We start from the raw sequence: 20253 nt of genomic DNA on the forward strand, positions 1-20253 counted from the left end.
TCTAACTTTGCAGCTGATGTTCTCCACAGGTTTTTACAAAGACCAGTATTTTTCCCTTGCTAAGGACTGCTAGGGACTAGCAGGCACACTGAGACTGGGGATCTAGCCACCTCCCCATCTTGTTGACTCACGCTCTTTTGGGAATATTGGAGCATGAGAGACTCTACCTGGCATTTCAGTCTAAGCATAATTTTATGTTATATCTAATTCATCTTCAGAATAACTCTACTCACTGTTATATAGGTGCAAGATACTGTGCCATTAAGCAGAAAATTGTATTACAGCAGTAATAGCCTGGCCGACAGAGGTAACAAAGCATGCAGTAAAAAGAGAAACTGTTGACTAAGAGTGACTGCTCAAAACAGATTTTAGGAACAGGTCTCCAGTTTAGTGTTTAGAGTGCAATGAATGCCACTGATTTTCACTTTTAGTAATATTTTCTAGCAGGAATGCCAATGTCTACTTTGATCTTGTATGAAGCAGAAGAGATGTATTTCAGTTGTTAAGAAAGGCAGGAAATTTTCAGCTGTATGGTAAGTTATAGTATTTTTAGGAGCTGCAATTGCTTGCTTTAAGTGATGCGGTATTAAAAATATTAATATGTTTTCTTTACAGGAACTGAATTTCTAACATGTTAGTAGAGGATAAACAGGTGTTTGTTTCTACCTTCTACTGCTTTTCCAGATAATGGCAGATTTGAAAAGGGCATGAAATCTGAGCCTTATTCAGCTTCCCTCTCCTCTGCCTGAGACTTCTGTTTTCACTCTGGTTTCCGCCATCAAATACAGCTCAGTTTCTGGGACCATCTTCATGAGAGCATGATCTTTCCGTAATTATCCTTACAACTTGTTGTTAAGCTTGGCTTTACTCCAAGTTTTCCATTATTCTTGCCTGTTCAGACTCTGCTGTTTTGTAGAGTCCCATTTCCGGATCCTTTCCTTCTGCCCTGTGATAGGCTGTACCACAGTAAGCTTCTTTTGCCTTGCTGCTTCTTACGGATCTTCAGATTACAGTGAAGTGTAGTGGCAATTTAATAGCTTACGCTCTTTGGGAGCTATGTACCTGCAGGAAATTAACCCAATAAATAGGCTGCTTCACCTCTGTCATCAGTAGTCACTTTCTCTTTATCCTGATTCTTCCTTCTGGCCCACTATGCTGAACTATGGTTCTGCTGCTCTCGTACTGCTTTCCACTTCTTTCTTTAGCTTAGGTGTTTGCCCCTTTCTGTCTTTGCGGTTGGTATCAATGGAAAGATTCTTGAGACTCTGGAAAGAAGGAAAGTGTCATGTTTAAGCTAGGGGCTCTTCTACAGAACGTCATTTTCATGAAACTGAAACAGATGGATGATTCCCATTGGCACAGAATGGGGGCACTGAGCCAGAATGGAAAAATGCAGTAAGACTTTACACCAGAGCAGAGGTGGAGTGGACAAAGAGTCGGAAATACATCCTTATACTGAACTGGAGAGGAAAACTGCCATGCCTAGTCATTACATGATCATCATAACTAGGCAGGAGTTTTCATTTATATATTTCAAACACGCTACTGAGTCCCTTTCAGTAGGAGAAGGCTGCTTTTCAGGCTAGGACTTTCAGCACAGCATGGGAGAAGTTGGAGGATGGTTGAGGAGGTACAAGTCAGAGAAAAGCAAGTTCGAAGTGAAGCCAAATTATTATGCACTTTGCAAGCATGCCATGACTTGGGGGACCAATGGAAGGATGCTGGTGAAGAATACTAATTCTTACAGATTTGAAATGTAGAATCTGTGAAGAAGCTATGAAAATGTTAATATGAAACAACCATGAAAACCACCCAAAGCAGTCTGAATTGCAGTAGAATTTTTCTGTGACAAATACCTTTTCTTATTCTTTGGCAAGCAGAGGTTTCATGCATCTTAAATGTCATTGTCAGATAGTCATGTTAATTTTGTTTGCTTGGGAGTTATTTCCTCCAGTTTCATGGGTTTACAACCTTTTCTCATTTCAGTACAGCCATTATAACCAATGCAATCTCCTGCTTAAGGACGTTCTACTCAGCATAAAAAGGAATGCAGAGTCAAGACTTTTTGTCTGGATTGTGATCTTCACTTTATTGAGCTTAGAATTAATGGGAGAGTTAATCTCCAGAGACAATGAAGCATTTTTATTTTACAGCATAATAACAGTGCTCAGAGTATGTAATGACTGATTTCTGTACTTTTATGTCATCAAATGTACTGCAAAAACACAAACCTTCCCATTCTTTTAAAATCTATTTATGTATAACTGCCATGGGAAATTTGTTCTCCTTTTATAATGAACAGTGTGAGATAGCAGAGAATCGTCAAAAGACTGAAGAGAAAATGTTGGAGGTAGAAGCATAATTTTTGGTTAGGTAGTCTCTAGAGCACGACCAAAGCCAAAGTTCTCTCTGTGTAGATTCTGTATTGTTTTAAAAAACATGGTAGACTTGACTGGAAACATATATAAAAGATAAATGCTAGCAGATGTGTTTGTGTAGAGACAAATCTAGAGTTCTCCAGTGAACATCTGGGTGAATATAGACTTGTAAATGTATTTGTCCATTAATATAGAGAGATAGTTTCTGTTTCCCTTCTTGGTTTGGAGCTTTTGAAAAAAATAACTATGATAGATTTCATGACAAATGGAAGTTGTTGTTGATGGCAGCAGAAGCTTGCAAGCATCCAGGATTTGGAAGGTGTTCCAGCAAAGCATACGTTTTCTATCAGTTACTTTTACTTTCAGTCCCCCAACCTGCAGCTATTTCATCTAGTGTTATTCCTGCATACGTCCGCATGGAAACACAAGGGTTTTAATCTGCATTGTCAGTTCTTGGAATTTATTTGTAGCAACTGCTACTGATTTCCTCTTTTTTATTTGTTATTATTAATTGTAATGCTTTTTGGGAAGTTGAAAACAAACTAGAGAAATTGTTTCATAGAAGAAAGAGAAGCCAACTGTAGCTAGATGTAATTTTTTCAGATATTAAAAAAATGTTAATGAGTTGTTAATTAATTAACTAATGTTCATTGACTTGATGATAACCATTTGTTAAAGCCTAGCTAACTCTTGTAGAGTTTTTCATGATAGTAGTACGAACTAAGAATTCATTTGTTTGCTATAGCTATGTAGGAAATGCCCAGTTAGGCATGCTTTAGATAGTTTGTTATGAGACAAATGAAGTAGGGGGAAAATATGACAAATGTACTGGACCCTGGGCTTTACAAATCCTCATTGAAATGCAGATACATAATTGCAAGAGGCACAGTGTTTTTCAGAGACTTGGGTCTTTCTGGATAGAAATAGATTGCTCTGCTACTGCTCCAAGCTGGGCAGATGTAAGACAGCTCAGTTCTTACAGGCACATTAGGGTGATGTTGTCAAGCTACCATTTTCTTCTTCTAAGCATAGATTCTTAGCTCAGACACAGAGCTTGCGATAACCATGGCTACACAGCACATGAACTAGAGATGTCTTTTGTCCCGTCAGTTCAGACTGCAGGCAGAAGAGTTTATGCCTCTCTGTATGGGTCTGTGTTTTGCTGGAGTGGTGCCTGTCTTGTCAGTCAGTCTGTTTTGTACGCTGCATGGAAGTGGAAGAAGGCAGCAGGGTCTGGGGAACCGGGAGGAATCTGAGTTCTGTTCATGATTTTGATACTAACCTGCTGTGGGACCACAGGAAAGTAATTACACTTTTCTGCTTACTCTTGCAACCTTTGCCTGCCCTGTTTATGCTCAGATTAGCTCTCCATACATCTCTGAGTGCTCAGGCTGCACAGAAATCAGGAGGGTAGCTGGAAATTTCACATCAAAAGCTGCTGTAAAAAAACCCCAAACAAACACCACTCCACCCAAACCAAACACTGGAGACCTGTGAAAAGACCTGGTAAGGGATGATCCCATCCCAGTCCCCTTGATCACCAGTATCAGCTTGCCCACTATGTCTGATAAAAATCCAGTGTCTCTCCTTTCTCCCAGCCCTTTCTCTAAGCCCCTTCTCCTGCCATTTAACCACAACCACTTATTTCCAGTCTTTCTCCTGTAACTCACAGTGTCTCAGATTCTCCAGGTTCTCTCAGTCTTGATCCTGTGTCCGTTTTTTTGTTTGTTTGTTTTGGTGTGTCTTGTAGTAGTGGCTGTTTTGCTGTCTTCTGGTTCCTAAGTCCCAGTCTTGTCCTTCTCCCTCCCATTCCCTCCTTCTCTGCATCCTTCCAACTTTTCATGAGTGTCCAGTCTCCTCTCTGGATTTCAAGTCTTTTCCAGTTCATTTTCTTCTTATTCTACTCCAAGTATGTTATCCCCATTTCTTAGTTACAGCTTCTCTCTTCTGCAAAATTTGTCCTTTTCCTCTGATTCTTCCACCCCCTCATACAAATCTGTCAGCTTCCTTGGTCTGTTGTGTTCCTTTTCTTGTTTCCAAGCCTTAGCTCTTCACTTTTGTATCTGGACTGAGAGCAGTGGATCACTCACTGTGCTAGGAAACAGCAACTATATCACTGTGAGCACTGGAGAAAAAGTTTCTGGTTCTAATGCCTAGCCTTAGCTTTATCTAGACCCACATGGGGCAACAATTGCAGGACTAGTTAGGCTTTGCCTTCTGGCCTGGAGTTGGAACATAATCTGTCAGCTGGAGAAAATGTGCAGATTGATAGCTGGGGTGAGAGAGGATGTGCTAGTTTATAAATACAGAATTTTCAGCAACTTAAACTGGTAATCTCCAAGAAATAATTACCTGGTAATGTATAGGAATGGAAGATTTCTGAAAGGTTACGGCTTGGCCAGTCATGATTTGGATGAATTAGAAAAGTATGAGGTCTATATTGTATACAGACACAAAAATGTTCCAGAGCACAGGCATACTGGAACTTCTCAAAAGAACAGTTGCTAGAATAATTTAATATGAGCAAACCAGGATATTCTCTTCTTGGAAAGAGCTGAATAGTTTTGCTGAAATTTTCCAAAATATTAACAATGTTGATAACTTATCCTGAGACAGATGCTTGGCGTGGAAAATCTGCAACATCTAAAATGTGGTGAGGTTGTAAGGAACTGGAAACAGTCTCATAATGGGTGGTGGTCTGCAGCATTTCCAATAGGCAAGGCAACCATATCCAGCAGCAGTATTACATTTTTGGATGCCTTCAGAATCAAAACTTTCTTGTCCATTATTTGTCTTGGTCCCTTCTCTCAGGACCTTAAACTTCACCATCTCACAGCTGGGGTTGCCAGCTACCACTGGCTGTCAAACCCCTGAGCAATGCTTCCTTATTTGCAAAAGGTCCATCAAAATGATTCCCACAGCTGACTTGGTTATCACCTGTGACAAAAATTGTCTTCAATCCATTGCAGAAATCATGTGACGACTTCTAGTTCTCTGAAAAATGCTTCATCTATTCCCTCTTATTCATCAGATGGTCTGTAGAAGATAGCTCAAATGATGCCACCCATGCTTCTCTGTCCTCTGATTCTTACCCATAGCTCACAGCTGGCCCATCACCCGTTACAAGGCAATGCTACGTGCAATTGAACTGCTCTTTTGTGTGGCGCACAACCCTTCTTCCTCATCTTTAGAGTTTGTATCAATCCATGGCTGCACTCCAGGCATGTGAGCTATCGCCACATATCTCTGTGATCCCAGCTCTGTAACTGTGCATGGATTTCTAGCTTCTGTTTTGTTTCCCATGCTGCATGCATACAAGTCACTGGAGAAGGATACCGGGTTGTGCTGCTTAGAAAGAGAGAGTTTGAACCTCCTTTATCATACTGTCTTCCTAGCACTTCCTAATTGCACCTCATGCTTTCATTTCTCTTCAGAGTTTGAGCCTCATTTCAAAGAGCTGGTAATGGAGGGAGTAGGGACAAGGCAGAGAGAGACGAGACGCTAGTAAGCCTGCTGATGTAGCTGATCAGCTTCACAGGATCAGTGTAGTAAGCAGTACTCTTCGAAGAGTTACAGTAATTTACTTGCTTCTGGCACCAGATGGCAGCAGGGGAGGATTTAATAAGTCTCTCACAAGCCCTGTTCCTTCCTGGGTCTTTTGGAGGACCCAAATACCAAGTCTATCAGCAACACTTCTACTAAAAGTACCTTTAAGCAGAGGGTTTCTGTGATCTGGAATCTCAGTTTGTTGCCTCATGAAAATTCAGTTTGCTTTGGTGAAAAGCACAAGAGGATAACGAGGAGGGTTTTTTAAAAAGAGATGAGAAACAAGTCTCTGCCTGAGTTGAGGCAGGAAAAAGCAAAAAAGTCCTCTGTCTCCAAGTGCGGCTCAGTGATTCTCTAAGCGCCACTTCCCTGCAGATGCAGAACCTGCAGTTACTTCTGTCAGACTTGCTTATGTGAAGTTCTGTTACCTTTGGTATCCTGCCCAAATATTTTGTTCCTTTAAAAACAGTACTCAGCAGGGATGCTATTCATCATGTGTGAGGGTGTGACTCTGACATCTTTGCTCAGAGCACACTGCGATTTCACAGTGAGCAGGATAAGCAGAGCTTGCTTCAGTTTAGTTCTTTGAATATGAGAAAAGAATCATAATGGAGAAACAAATTAATGTCTGTTAAAAAATCTGTTGTAGTAATTTTCTGAAAATGTCATGCCATAAACAGGAAAAAAATTATGTGCACTTGAGAAGCAGTTTACACTTAAACCTCATAAAATTACATTTTAATTATATGTCAGCCATCAGCAATTCACATGAGCCATTTGCTTCAAGACAGTTTATCAAAACTGAAAATAAACAGCCTAATGGTCAATAATAATATAGCTCCAAAACATATGTAATAAATAGTGAATTATTTCAAAGGAATAAAACTCCATAAATATCTTCTTGTGAAGAGGTTTTGTGAGTAAAGATGCCTCGAGGGGGTTTTTTTTCAGAGAGTCATTGAAGCTGGTGTGCGTTTTTGTGGATTCCTATTCAATTGTCTTAAAATTTGCAAGGATGTATAAAAGGAGTAGCAGGATTCCCTGCTAACTGGGAAGTAATAATGAAAGAGTGGCAACTGTAGTGAAAAAGAGCGTACCTGGAATATGTTTCAAACAGAAAAGAATTTAGCCAGCACAAAATAAAATTAAGTTTCATCAGTTCTTTTGAATCTGTAAACATAATGCTGCTACTCTGGTTTGATAGGAGCATGGGAGTTCCTTCCTTGTGGCAGAATGTTACCTTGTTTTCCTTCCTTTCTGTGATGGGTATCAGCAGCCTTAGATTTGCAAGTTCTCTTGTCAGAGTTGTTATTGATACTACATACAGTCTTCAGGTAAAATCAGAGCCTCTTTACAGTAAGCTCTATTTTAAAGGGGGGGGGGGGGGGGGAAGTAATGACCACCTTAAAAAAACCTAACCAGAACAGAGGCACAGAATGAGAGCTGAGCTTCCAAACACATAGAAACTATGTTTTAGAGAAAGGACATGGCTCCCTACATCCTAGTCTCAAGTCAGCACCTGAGATTCCTTTTTTTGTTTGGATCATTCTTCTCAAAGTTGTTCTTTGCTACTGAATTGCTTACATTGGTCAAAAACTGTATTTGTAAAGTAAATCAGGCTAAGGAAGGGCCCACAAATGACTGCTAGCATGTCCCTTGGATGATTTTGGCCTGGATCAGCTACCACTGCTTCAGTGCTGGGGCATGATTTGGGGTCTAGCCTGGGTCAGAACTTATTCCTGATGGACAGTTTGGATGTGGTCCTGCTTGTTTGGAAGGAAGCTGTAGGGAAGTTTAGATGTATTGTCATTTTAGCTGAAAGGAGACTGAATTGTGGAGTGCCAGTTGGCATCATGTCCTGAGAACTGTCCCTGACCATTCATTTACTAGTGTAAAAACTAGGCAAAGGGTCTCTGACTTGGTAGGGAGCCAGATGAGATGGCAAATGAGGCATGGAACAGCAAGTCCAGTCCATGGCTGCCGTGTGAATTCCTACTGCTGAGAATTACTGACAAGGGGCAATCACCAGCAGTGACAAAGCCAGCACAGCTGGCATGCCCAGTTGTCTGTGGGAGCAATGGGCAGTGCGGTAACTGTGGCTCGGGTGGTGGATGGTAGCTGGTTACCAGAGAAAATGGTTTGTGAGCATGAACTCACAGTGAGGCAGGCTGGAAAAGATGTATCTCTCTTGCTACAGACTTTAGGGTAGGACTTCCTTGAGATCTCAAGCAGAAAGAAGGCCTTTTATATCTCATTACCATGGTAGGCGGTCTTGCTACTGACTTCAATAAGGTCCTCAAAGTACAATCCCACATTAACAAATAGAGGAAAGTTTGGGAAATCCAGTATTGCTTGGTTTATGTTCAGTCATTTCCTAATCATTTGTTGGCACTGTGCTGTTTGTAGGCCTGAGAAGTTTACTTATTTTCTAGGAAAAGACAAAGTTTTTAGGACTCTGCAATGGTCCTCAATCACAGAAGACAAGTTTTTATTTTTGCACTTCCCAGTTTCAGTATTTCTTTACTCAAGTGGACATTCAATTGTCCATATACGTAATTTAGACATAGAGTTACCAATTTGATTGCTCAGATGAAAGTAAAAGTTGCCAGGTAACTCCAAAGTGTAAAAATGAGCCCCCTGGTATAGCTGGCTTTTCATTAGCTGTCATGCTACCTTTCACAGTTGTATCCATAGTTGTATCCATAGACAGTACATAATCCATACTGGTTCTTTTGATGTTGTTTTGCTTAAGTTTTTTTAATAATATATTATGCTTTTTAAATTCCAGCTATCATTTTATTTATGCTCATTTTGTCATTTTTGGCAGGACTGGAATTTTTTTGTAAGACACTGTGTATGATTTGCTTAGTTTCTTAAAGAGATTGCGTGATAGGACAAATTTGACTCCTTTGTACTGCTACAGAAGCATGAATGGGAGTATAGAGGTAGGCCAGGATTCTCTAGATTTAGAGGAAATCCAGATGACTTTGCAAAATTGCTTTCTGTCAGCTGGAAGGCTTTATGGAGGCAGAACAGAGACATTTTCTAAGTCCTGAATCAGAGGCCTAGATACATGTTTTCATATGTAATCAATACACACAAAATGTCATAATCTTCCTGGAAGTCTGACCAAGACTTTTATGAATGATAGTAATACATGATTTCTATCCCTTATACCACTGTGTTCAGTCCACTGCTTAAGTGCACCAGTCCCTTCAAAGAAACACTTGGAAAACCAGAGCATTTGCGATGTGCTGATACACACGGTCAAAGCTGACCTTGTTTCAGATTGAAAGGAAAATTACCATAGCTTTGTTTCTCTTTAGCGTGTGTGCTCACTGCTGGCTTCAGGGCTGTCTTTCTCGTAGACTTTAATTGAGCTCTTCAGCAACCCCACATGCAACAATTTTCTGTGTTTACATTCTCTGGTGCTGCTAGCAAGTCTACAGTTAAAAACCCAGGGCACTCTGTAGCCTGGTAGATACACTAATTATTCTGCACATAGAATTTCCCAGTGCGTCTTTCAGGTGCCTGTGTTCCTGATGGCTCTTTGGCAGAGCCTCACAGCCCTGGGAGGTTTGTCCTGGCCTTAGGAGAGTAAGCAGAAAGTAGCACCATGGAGGTAAGCACTGTCCAGTGTTTTGGCTGAACTCAGCTGCCAGTGTGGGGAAGTGACATGACTTTGTCATGTCATAGTGCAGATGGCTGTTCTGGAGCATGTCATGGGCCCTCAGGGAGTAACCTCAGTGTGGTTTCCAGTGTAAAAACAGGTGAAAGACACTAGCCAGACCTCAAATGGGAAGCTAGACAACACAGCCATATGCAACAAAACTATCACAGAAATTGCTATGTTTACTATTCAATATATTACTCATTACTTTTTCAGAATGATGGTTCTGAGAACTTAGGTGGCTAGCATGAAGCACCCAGTACTTACAGAATCAGAAGAGCCAACTGAAGCAAGTATAGCTTCTTATGTGCTGCTATACATGATTAATAAGTAGTTTAAGTAGTTCCTGAGGGAGAGATCATAGAATCATAGAACCATTTAGGTTGGAAAAGATCCTTAAGATCACCAAGTCCAACCATTAACCTAACACTACTAAGTCCACCACTAAACCATGTCCCTAAGTGCCACATCTACACATCTTTTAAATACCTCCAGGGATGGTGACTCAACCACTTCCCTGGGCAGCCTGTTCCAATGCTTGATAACCCTTTCGGTGGAGAAATTTTTCCTAATATCCAATCTAAACCTCCCCTGGCACAACTTGAGGCCATTTCCTCTCATCCTATTACTTGTTGCTTTGGAAAAGAAACCAACACTGACCTTGCTACAACCTCCTTTCAGATAGTTGTGGAGGGTGATGAGGTCTCCCCTGAGCCTCCTTTTCTCCAGGCTAAACAACCCCAGTTCCTGATGATACTGTTTGATAACTAGCGTCCTAATGGCACATAGTAGGATGCAAAAGATGTATTGTGACACTCTGGGCTTTTGATTGTGCTGTAAATCTTGGTCCTTTTCTTTCAAAGTTGTTGCCTAAGCCATCTTCCCCCCGCCCCCCCAAAAAGAGGCAACCTAACTTAATGCTTTGTTGCAAATGCTTGATAATGTCTCTTGCTTTTGTCTCCAGTGCACTTAAAAATAAAAGATTATGCAGTATAGTGAGGCTATTGGTTGCAGCATTGTGAATTTTTGAATGGTCCACCCCAGTGTGCAGGAAATCAAGTGAAGGTGATCCTAGAAGAATGTAGAGACACTGTCAGAACATACATGGATGGGGTTAGAAAAGCCAAAACCCACCTAGAGCTGAACCTGGTAAGGGATGTTAAAGGACAACAAGAAGGGCTTCTACAGGTATATCAGCATCAAAATGAAGATGAGGGAAAACGTGGTGAACGGTGCAGGGAACCACTTTCATAACATTCTCCTAGACAGGCTGATGAAGTATGGGCTAAATAACTGAACGGTGAGGTTGACTGAAAACTGGCTGATGAACTACCAGGCTCAAACAGTTGTGATTAGCAGCTCAAAGTCTGTCTGGAGGCTGGTGACTAATGGTGTACCTGTCAGGGAACAGCAAGGGCCAGCTGCTCTGAGGGACTGTGAGCCAGGAGCCAAACACAATAATACAGCCCATAGGGCAGGGGCCCCACCAGCCAGGGCCCAGTTCAGCAATGCCTGAGCAAAGTGACCAGAACAAGCCTGGGGACAGCAGTTGGGATCAACCAAGAGTCCAGATCATCCGACAGGTTTGTGGTGACAAGGCAGTCTGAGATTAAGCTGGGAAGTCAATCCACGGGTCTAGTGATCATGAAACTCTTTCCAGTGGTGTCCAGTGACAGGACAAGAACAAGCTTTTTTTGTGAAGGTGGTCAAACACTGAACACGTTGCCTATAGAGGAAGGAGTCTCTGTCCTTGGAGATATTAAAGAACCCCCCAGGGCATGGCCCTGAGAAGCCTGCTTTAGTTGACTCTGCTCTGAGCAGGGGGACTGGACTAGATCTCCAGAGGTCCCTTTCAGCCTCAACTGGTCTGTGATTTTTCTCGACTCTGTGGTCTGTACTTGTTAATAACAAGCAGAATCTAATTTCGCATTTTGCAGCAGAGCATACAGGGGTTAGAAAAAGTCACTTCTGGAATGGGAGAAAAGAAATGGTTTCCAGGTTATTTCTGTTAAACAGGGAGAGTTCAGGATCTGTCCAAGCTGTCTGTCTTCTCAGGCAAAACACAGTGATTGAACAGGAGGTCAGAGGCAGGTACGTGCTATAAAGCCGGGCATTTTTCTGGCTGCACTGATACGCACGGTTTGTGCAGCTAGTTGTGTTCTGTGCAATACAGCTGTACGTGTGTCTGTGTGTCTGTGTGCAGAGTACTAAACCTTCCATCGGGCAGATACCTCACATGTGGTAAGGGGAGTGATGTACAAAGAACAAGGTACAACGAAGAAAGTATTATACATGGTACAGTGGTGGGGAATACTGCCTAACAAATGGCTTCTGTGGTTGGGCTGGACAGGAGTAGAGACTGTATGTGATTGTGCAAGGCAGCTAGCTGGTTCTTTATTGACTACCAGTGTGCTAGTTGTGCTCTACCTCTGAACAGCTCTGTAAGTACTACACTCCAGCGAGCAGAATGGCGTGTTTTGAGCCACCTTCTTCTTTCAGACACTCTCATTTGCACACATTTACAGCCATATTCTATGGCGTATTTCGTATTAAATACAGATGAGTCACTTGACAGGGAGAACACCCAGCTACTGGGTGTGCTGGACTCTGGGATCAACCCAGCTGCTCTTCTGAATCAATACTAGCCAGGAACGAGAACACCAGGCCTTTGATGTTTGTTCATGACAACCCAGAGGTTTATTTTTCACTTACGGCAGTGTTCGCAGTATCAAGAAATACAACTCCCCAGCATTTTAGCAGATTCAGGTTTTGATAACGTTCCATAGTTAAGAGTTCCAAGCACTGCATGTCTTATTTTGAAGTAAAGGGCAGTGGATTAACCTTTTAGATGTGCAGCTGTGCTTTTCTGAAGCATTTGTTTCTGCTGAGATGTTTTGACATACTATGTGACTTTTTTTCCCCATTGCTAGTATTAACAAGAGCATCTGTCAAGATGTGTAGAATGAGACCTGTGGGTATCAATTCTATTTTGCTTTGTCTGATCCTAGTTGTATGATTATGTTAATTGACTTTGACTATCTCAGCAATGAATCCAGGTTAGGATAATAACCAAGCTCTGCTTAGGTCATAGATGAGTACTTGCACTTAGAAGGTATTTGCTATGCATCTGTTTCCATCAGTGTTCTGTGTAATGAGAGGCTTCTACATCCCTGTAAAGCATGACTGATGATGACATCCAACTGGCCTAATTACCAAGAGTGTTTTATATTACAGGCTTGGCTGAATTATTTAATTTTTACAGATGCTAGCAGTTTAGATCTTTGATTAAATGATTAATTAGAAGCACCAGTAACAGTGCCCCAGAAAGAGTTTTGAACTGGAACATTGCCTTGATGTTACACATAGATACACTCAAAGGTTCATTTTCCTTGTGGTGCGCTTCTAGGAATATTGTTGAGTTCCCAAACTTTGGTCAGGTTTCATGCATTCAGAAATTATGAGGCCAGAACTGTGTAATATGGTCAACATTTGTGCCTCCTGAATAACATGGGTCATAAAATACCCCCAGCCATTTTATTTAAACTGATGCCTACTTTTCAGAAGAGGGTGCTGGTCTGTGTTGAAAATTGACAGCTGAGAACAGTCCACCACAACTCTTCCTGAACTGTCCTAGTTAAAAATGGGCACCTCCCTTCTCATCTGGATTTGCTGGAAGCTAGTTACCAGCCAGGAAACGTACGTTCTTACAGCCAATACTAGTTCAGCATCAATGCTTTGGTGGTGTTTTTTTTTTTTTAAATCTGCATGCTTAGGGTTGGTATCATTTAGCCATTTAAAAATTAAGTATTTAACCTAAGTCAGGAATGTGGCGTCCCTCAAAGGAGAAAGATGGGCACTACTTGGAAGTGATTCATTTCGCCTGTCTGAGGGTGATTTGACTCTGTGGAGAGGCACATCCCTTTCTAGTTATTACACAGTGAACCTCAGTTTTGACATCTACAACCTAGGATTAAATCAAGCCTTTTGGTCACAAAATTACACTTGGACATTATTTCAGCTGATTATCCTTTATGACCTGGTAGTCTTTTTCAGAGATGTGTATCTCTTTTCAAGAGATATTCTCTATTCTCTAGGCTGTTTTCATATTGTCTTAGCATAGCTTTCACTCCTTGTTCTTAAACATATATCTTCATATTTAGTCATATTAAAACAGATATTATTTGATTGCACCAAGGTTTGTATCAGTGACCATCCTTTTAAGTATTTAACATTTCTCCAGCTTTTACTCTATCTGCAGTCTTTATCCAATATTATCTTGTGTTTTTTCCAGGCAGCAGCAAAAAATGTTAATTAGTGTAGGACCAAGAATTGATTCTTGTGTAACCCCATTAGGACGGCTGTGGCATTAATTTGCAGGTGATTTGCTGGGTCAGTGACATTTATGATAAATGCTGAAGAGTCGGATGTTTGATAGCTAGTTAAAAATGCATATCAGTGATCAAATATTTGTAACGAGCTGAAGACTGTCAAACTTCATTTCAGAATGAGATTTTCACATTTCTAGCAAAGGGAACCTGTAAATAACAGCCTTCAGTCAACCTCTCCATGAAGGTTTTAAGTCAGCCTAAGAGCCACAGCCCCACCCCTTGCTGGGAATAAGCATTTCCCTTAAGAACCTGAGCAAGTTTCATTTAGGGGTAAGAGCCATTATTTAGGAGGACGAGGCATGGGGATCAGTCACAGGTCTTCTGAGCCTTTTGTAGTCAGTGAAGCCACTGGACACACTGCTCCAGCCAGTGCTGCAATATTCTCCTTCCCCTCATCTCCATCTTTGCATGGTCGAAATACCAGGAAAAGCACTGGGTGTAGGCTTATGGGAGATCAGACTGGTACCAGAGTGAGAAAGGTAGGTGTGGGGATGTCCAAACTGCTAAAATGTCATCCTTCCATTGTAGCTTCTAGCCTCCATGCTGTATTTTTCTAGAGCACCTTCTTTACATGAGCTGCTCAACAAAACTTAGATTAAAACTTAGATTTAATTTGTGACAGGATCACACTGGCATAACTTCAGAGCACTGCAGAGTCTGATCCTCTGTTTTCAATAACCCAAGTTCCCAAACACCTTTGAAACTTCCCCATATGTTGTATTCCGGAAAATATTTTTCAGCCAATTTACAAACAGCTAGCTTTACAATAGAACTTTTCCAAGTAAACACAGACAAAAGAAGAGACAAAGAGTAACAGAAGACCCCTCGTTATAGTCAGAGGACAGAGTGGTGATTGCTGACGTGTGAGAGACATTTCTTTGCCCTGTTAACAGAAAATCTTCTGCTCACTGCTCAGGCTTCTAGACTAGGTGCAGATTTCAGAATTTTTCCTACCTGAATTCATTTTTTCATCCTCTCAAATGAACTCTAAAATCTGATTTTTTGGTGAGATGTCCCTCTAACTGGAGGTGTTGTCTGCTGTGTGCCTACAAACCTACACAGATGTGCATGTTCCTGATGCTATCTTACCCTGTGAATCCAGGTGAGGGACTGTAAGAGCTGTCTGTGCATTTAATACAGGTCTTCAGTATGAAATGAGCTTGAATGCAAATGTACACGTGTGATCAGCCCACAGCTTTGCAGAACTGGCTTCTGTATACATTTCCAGAGAGCAGTGTAGAGGTGCACATTGTGTGCAGAATCGTTCTTATTTTCCTTCTCATTACTTTTCATTTTCAGACTAACCTTTTTTATTGGGATACAGTAACTATGCTTTGTTTTATATATATGCATTTTTGTAACCAAGGCAATGAACCTAATCTGGTTGCTTGCACTTTCCTGTTCTCATGAAAATTTCTTTGGAATCTCTTCTGAGATATTCTTCTAAGAAGACTGAAAAACTCTACATGTGGTAATAGGTGTGAGAAAGAAAACTCTTTTTAGATTTGGCAAAGTCTCATACGTATTTAATTCATAATTGCCATATCCATGTCTGTGACTGTGATTATTGCTAATGCTGTGTTATGGTGTTTTGAACTATATTTACATACTGTCTGTCATCGTGGCAGTCCCAGATAAAGACCAGGACAGTGCATTGTACTAGGCATTGTGCAAACCCTGACAAAAAGACTGATTCTCTTCTCCCAAAAAGACAAATAGCTGAGCTGGCAAATAAACAGCAACTTAGGAAGCCCTAGGAAATAGGTTTAACTAGCATCACTATGCAACAAAATACCTTACTCCTGCACTTTCACTCCAAAATATTCATGGTTCTGAGATTTGCTTTTGCATTTCAGGATTAGGGAGACGAATGTAAGCTGACTGTGATTTCTGCATCCATAATGAGGCCTACTTGGATAGTGATGGGGAACTAAGCATGTCTAGCTCTTCCATCTTTTGAAAGGTTCAAATGGCAGGAGACCTCTTCCTCTTCAGAGAAGTTGCTTCCACTATTTTATGATGTCCTGGTGGATGAAGGAGTATGTAATCACAGAAAGCAAAGTATCAGAGTTTGGCCAGCTATTTGATCAGGCCATATGGAGAGCTTTGAAAAGGCAGCTTTCATCTTCTACTGCTCAGGATTTTTTTCAAATAAGAAAAAGAAGGCAGCAAATGTAATGGAAGCATAAATGTGCTGCTTCATTTTATGCATTGCAAAGAATGCTTTTACCTGGTTGTACCACAGAGTTATCATTTGCTCTAGCAACGTGGTTGTGATTCAAAACGCGAAAGGTTTCTCTAGGTAAAGTGCAAATGTCGTGTATCTAGCAACGTGGTTGTGGTTCAAAACGCGAAAGGTTTCTCTAGGTAAAGTGCAAATGTTGTGTATCTTTTTCTCTCTTTTTTTTTTTTTTCTTGTTTAATTGGCAAATGAATAAATGGTAAAAGATCTGAAAACGATAACTGAAATAACTCCTAAATAAATGCAAATGAGATAATACAAATATTGGAGGGCAGCTCCTCTTTTCTGCAATATGAAGATGTTCAAAAGACTGTGTATAGAACTACTTTTCTCTCCATGGTGAAGTAGTAAAGATTGCTTTAATTTTGTATCGTTCCTCAGCAGTGTTTTCAAATATGCCAGTTTTAATATGAAGAGATCATTGCTAGAGCTAGTAGGGATATGCTTAGCGTTTGCTTCATGGACAGGGGTGGTATGCTTCTTTGCATTTCACTTATCCCCTGCTTTTTCTTTCCTGCCTTAATTTTGCAAGCAAATAGAATACTGAAATACTCAGGACGACTCCTGCCCTTGAAGGGGAGGTGGAAGGAGTAAAGGGTTGTATGATACGATATACTTGTGCCAATGACAAAGGCAGTGTCTTGAGTTTATTGCTGGCAAATTGCACTGATAGGGTTGCAGAATAAGGGAGACATTTTAAAAACAAAGATTTTTTTGAGGGGAATATGCATTTTCAATTTGCCAACATGGATAGTGTCCATTTAGTTCTTACTACAGATTCTAATATGTTGAATTGGAGTCAATGGCAGTAAACTAAAAAATCTGTTGTGTCTGTTTTGATCCAGCTTCATGAGCTAGCTGACTATATTGACTGAAGGGAAAATGCAGAGAGAGTCTTAGGGCAAATTTCCATTTCCCTGGTCATAGTCACTCTGTGCCAGACAGAGGCAAGTTTGTGCACCCCAAAAGTTGTTCAATATTCAGTGACTTTTCAATACTGTAAAGGTGGTGTTAGGTTTGTTCTGATTTTTGAAAGCTCTGCAGACCTGTCACAGCAGCTGGGAGGCAGCTAGCCCTAACCACATACAGTACAGTTGTGTGCAGATGAGAAGGTTCGGTTGCAGCTGTGGAGATTCAAGAAGCTGCACACCCTTGGCCTTAGCCTGCTCTGTGAGGAGGGATAAGGGCTGTTATGGTGGCTCTGTGCACCCATAAATCCCTTTATGTGTCAGGAATTCCTCCTGTGGTTGCCTACATTGATTTTTAGACCATATACCCCCAGATCAGACTTGAAATAATCAAACCTAAGTGTCTTGAAAAATCTTGGTATGTTTTTCTTAGGGCTTCTTTATTAATTGCTGAGAGATTTACTGTAGCTTAGGATCATGTACCAAGAATTTGAGTTCATTTTACAGCTTTCCTACTCAGTGGAGTGTGATGCTATTATTTCTACATTGTGTCACTCTCAGAGTAGATTTCAGGGTCTTTTTACACCTGAGAGGCACTGAGTGTCACAGGTGATGTTAGGACTGCACATTTGGCTTGCAGTTTAGGGCTGGCAAGAGAAGGATTGATTATACCATCTGGTCTTGAGAAGTGCTTAGCATCTCCAGCAAGACGTTGGATAAACTCCAGTGAAGGTCACTGGAGAGTTGATGCTCCTGAACATCGCAACAGAACTGCCCATTGCATGTGTTCTAGTGTGCATACAACACAAACATTATCTGTGGTCTTATCTAGACTGTGGAAACTTCTCAGCATTGCCAGAACACATGTGCAGCCTCACGTGTGCTGGCTACAGTGAATGCTAGAATAAAACCCAGTTTTACCTCCTAGGTCTTTCAGAGGTAATATACAACATAATGATACATGCCCCAGCTGCTGGTCTTATTATCCCCAGTGCTGTTGAAAAATTTTGTTAGTACTTGAGTAGTTCAGCAAACTCCCCATTGTAGCAGCAGTATTATATGCATTTTTTGCTTATTCTTTTCTCTTGCAGATGGGTAACTTGGTTCAAGGTTATTAAAACTGTAATGATGTCTGGTAAACATTACTGATCAGACAGTGCAAACGCAGCCTTACGTTTCTTACTTTACCTTTGTCTTTTTTTAACTCATAATCATTAAATAGTGATCTGAATATGATTTTTAAAATTATATGGAAGAAACATTATCTGAGGCCCCAAAGTATCCTTCACAACAACCTCTCAAAACCAGTTCTAGAGTATGAGGGGCAGATTTTTTTGCTGCAGTTGAGAAAACGGCAGAGGTGGCTTTTAGTGGCACTGCAGTATGCTTTGTGGTACACTTGTGACCTGGGAAAAGGATCAACAAGTGGTGAATTATATTAAAAGGTGATCTAATGCAAAAATTTTTGAACAAACAGATTCTGTACATGAAGGTGGCTGAATCACTCACTTGCCCTGTCTAACATTTGTTAGTATGTCAAAACAAGCAATACGCAGTTTCAGTAGTGTCCAGTTGCAGGGATAATATGAAGATTCACTGGCAGGAGTCTGGGTTGCTATTTTTGGTTTTGCCATATGTTTATTTAAACTTTTTTTTCCTTTTTCCATTTTGCTTTGATGAATTTCTTTTCATTAGCAGCAATAAATTGTTTAATGCTGAAAATTGGATTGGAAGAGTGGGCTAGTACAAGGCTTGAAAGAAATGATAGAGTAGCCACTGTAAATCATGAAATGTGCCTCTGAAAAAACTCTCAAAAATTTATTATTTATAGCAGGATATTCTGCTTGATATGTGGTGTTCTTTATTCATTATGAGTATTGCCTCAGTGACCTAACATGATGATATGGGGCACTGTGATTTTGCAGATGTCATCTGTCAGCTGAGATGTGCAAGCGAGATCTTAACCTCTAGTGATCAGAAATTGTTGCATGGTGTTTTTCACAAGAAAAGAGATCATACCAATTCCAGCTGGGCCTAATCCACTTGCCCAAATCATCCTGCTAATTGAATTGTGCATGTTCTTCATTGCTTTCTGCTATAAATTTTTGTTGCTAAACACCATCATTTCATTGATGAATAATACAAGCTCCATGGATGGTTTGTTGTAATTCAGGTAGAGCAGAATAGAAAGTAGTGCCAAGTCATTACATAGCCACAGCTATTGTTGTAATTAAAATGTTGCTATCCTGACTGCCAAAAGGAACACAAAAGATGTAGAGATTTTTCAGTTTATGTCAAACCTAGAAAAATACTTTTTGCTCTCTGCAGAGTATGGGAAACTTCCTCATATCTCTCATCTTCTGAAAAGTTGTAGGGTACACAAAAAGTTGCAGCTCAGCATTTCATAACCTCATTATATCTGGAGAGACGCTGAGCTCAGCAGGGTGAATAGAAGGCATTTAGGTAATCAAGCAGAAATATAGTTTAACTATCCCTTAGTTATTTTATCAGTGGGTGGTATTGGCAAGAATGTGGAGCAAGGAGAATTTTGCAGTGCTAACTGATTTGAAAAGGTTTTTTTCAAAGTGATAATACATAGTGGTATAATTAATGGTAATACAGAGGAGGAAGCTGCTCCTCTGAAAGTTTAACACTTTATAAGTTTCCCAATTCAAAAAGAAAAACAACAAAAAAAACCTCCACAGGCATATACCATTTCTGCAATAGGATAACTGATGGGTGACCCTGGAGGAGAATCATTTTGTTTGTAGACTAGATCCCAAAGTTGTTGGTTTTATATTTAAAAGGAAAAAAGTGAGTTAATTTAACTATGTTTTGTGTTTTTTCTGGATTCCTTTAGAAACATGTGATTCACAGCTATCTAGCTATCACAGCTAATGATCTTTGATTTGTTTTATTGTCGTGTTTACTGAGAGCATTCAGTGTTTCTGCAAGAGACATAAAAAATTTAATTCTGGTTCTTGATGGACCCATCTGTGAATTTTAGTTCTGATTCTGAATGTGAGGTAATTTTTCTTAATTCTTGCATAACTCTATAGTAAATTTGAGCAAAAAGCCTCATGAGAAATCATCCCTCATGGTTGCTCAGATTTATATGCGA

The 20253-nt window shown here is 40.5% G+C and overlaps 1 protein-coding gene across 1 annotated transcript in view; it reads left to right on the forward strand.

Moving 5' to 3' along the window:
• MTCL3 (MTCL family member 3) overlaps positions 1–20253 on the forward strand; it is a 30123-nt gene that overhangs the window by 5340 nt on the left and 4530 nt on the right.

This window comes from Pelecanus crispus, chromosome 3 (assembly GCF_030463565.1).
Source record: "Pelecanus crispus isolate bPelCri1 chromosome 3, bPelCri1.pri, whole genome shotgun sequence".
In the NCBI taxonomy this organism is placed as follows: domain Eukaryota; kingdom Metazoa; phylum Chordata; class Aves; order Pelecaniformes; family Pelecanidae; genus Pelecanus; species Pelecanus crispus.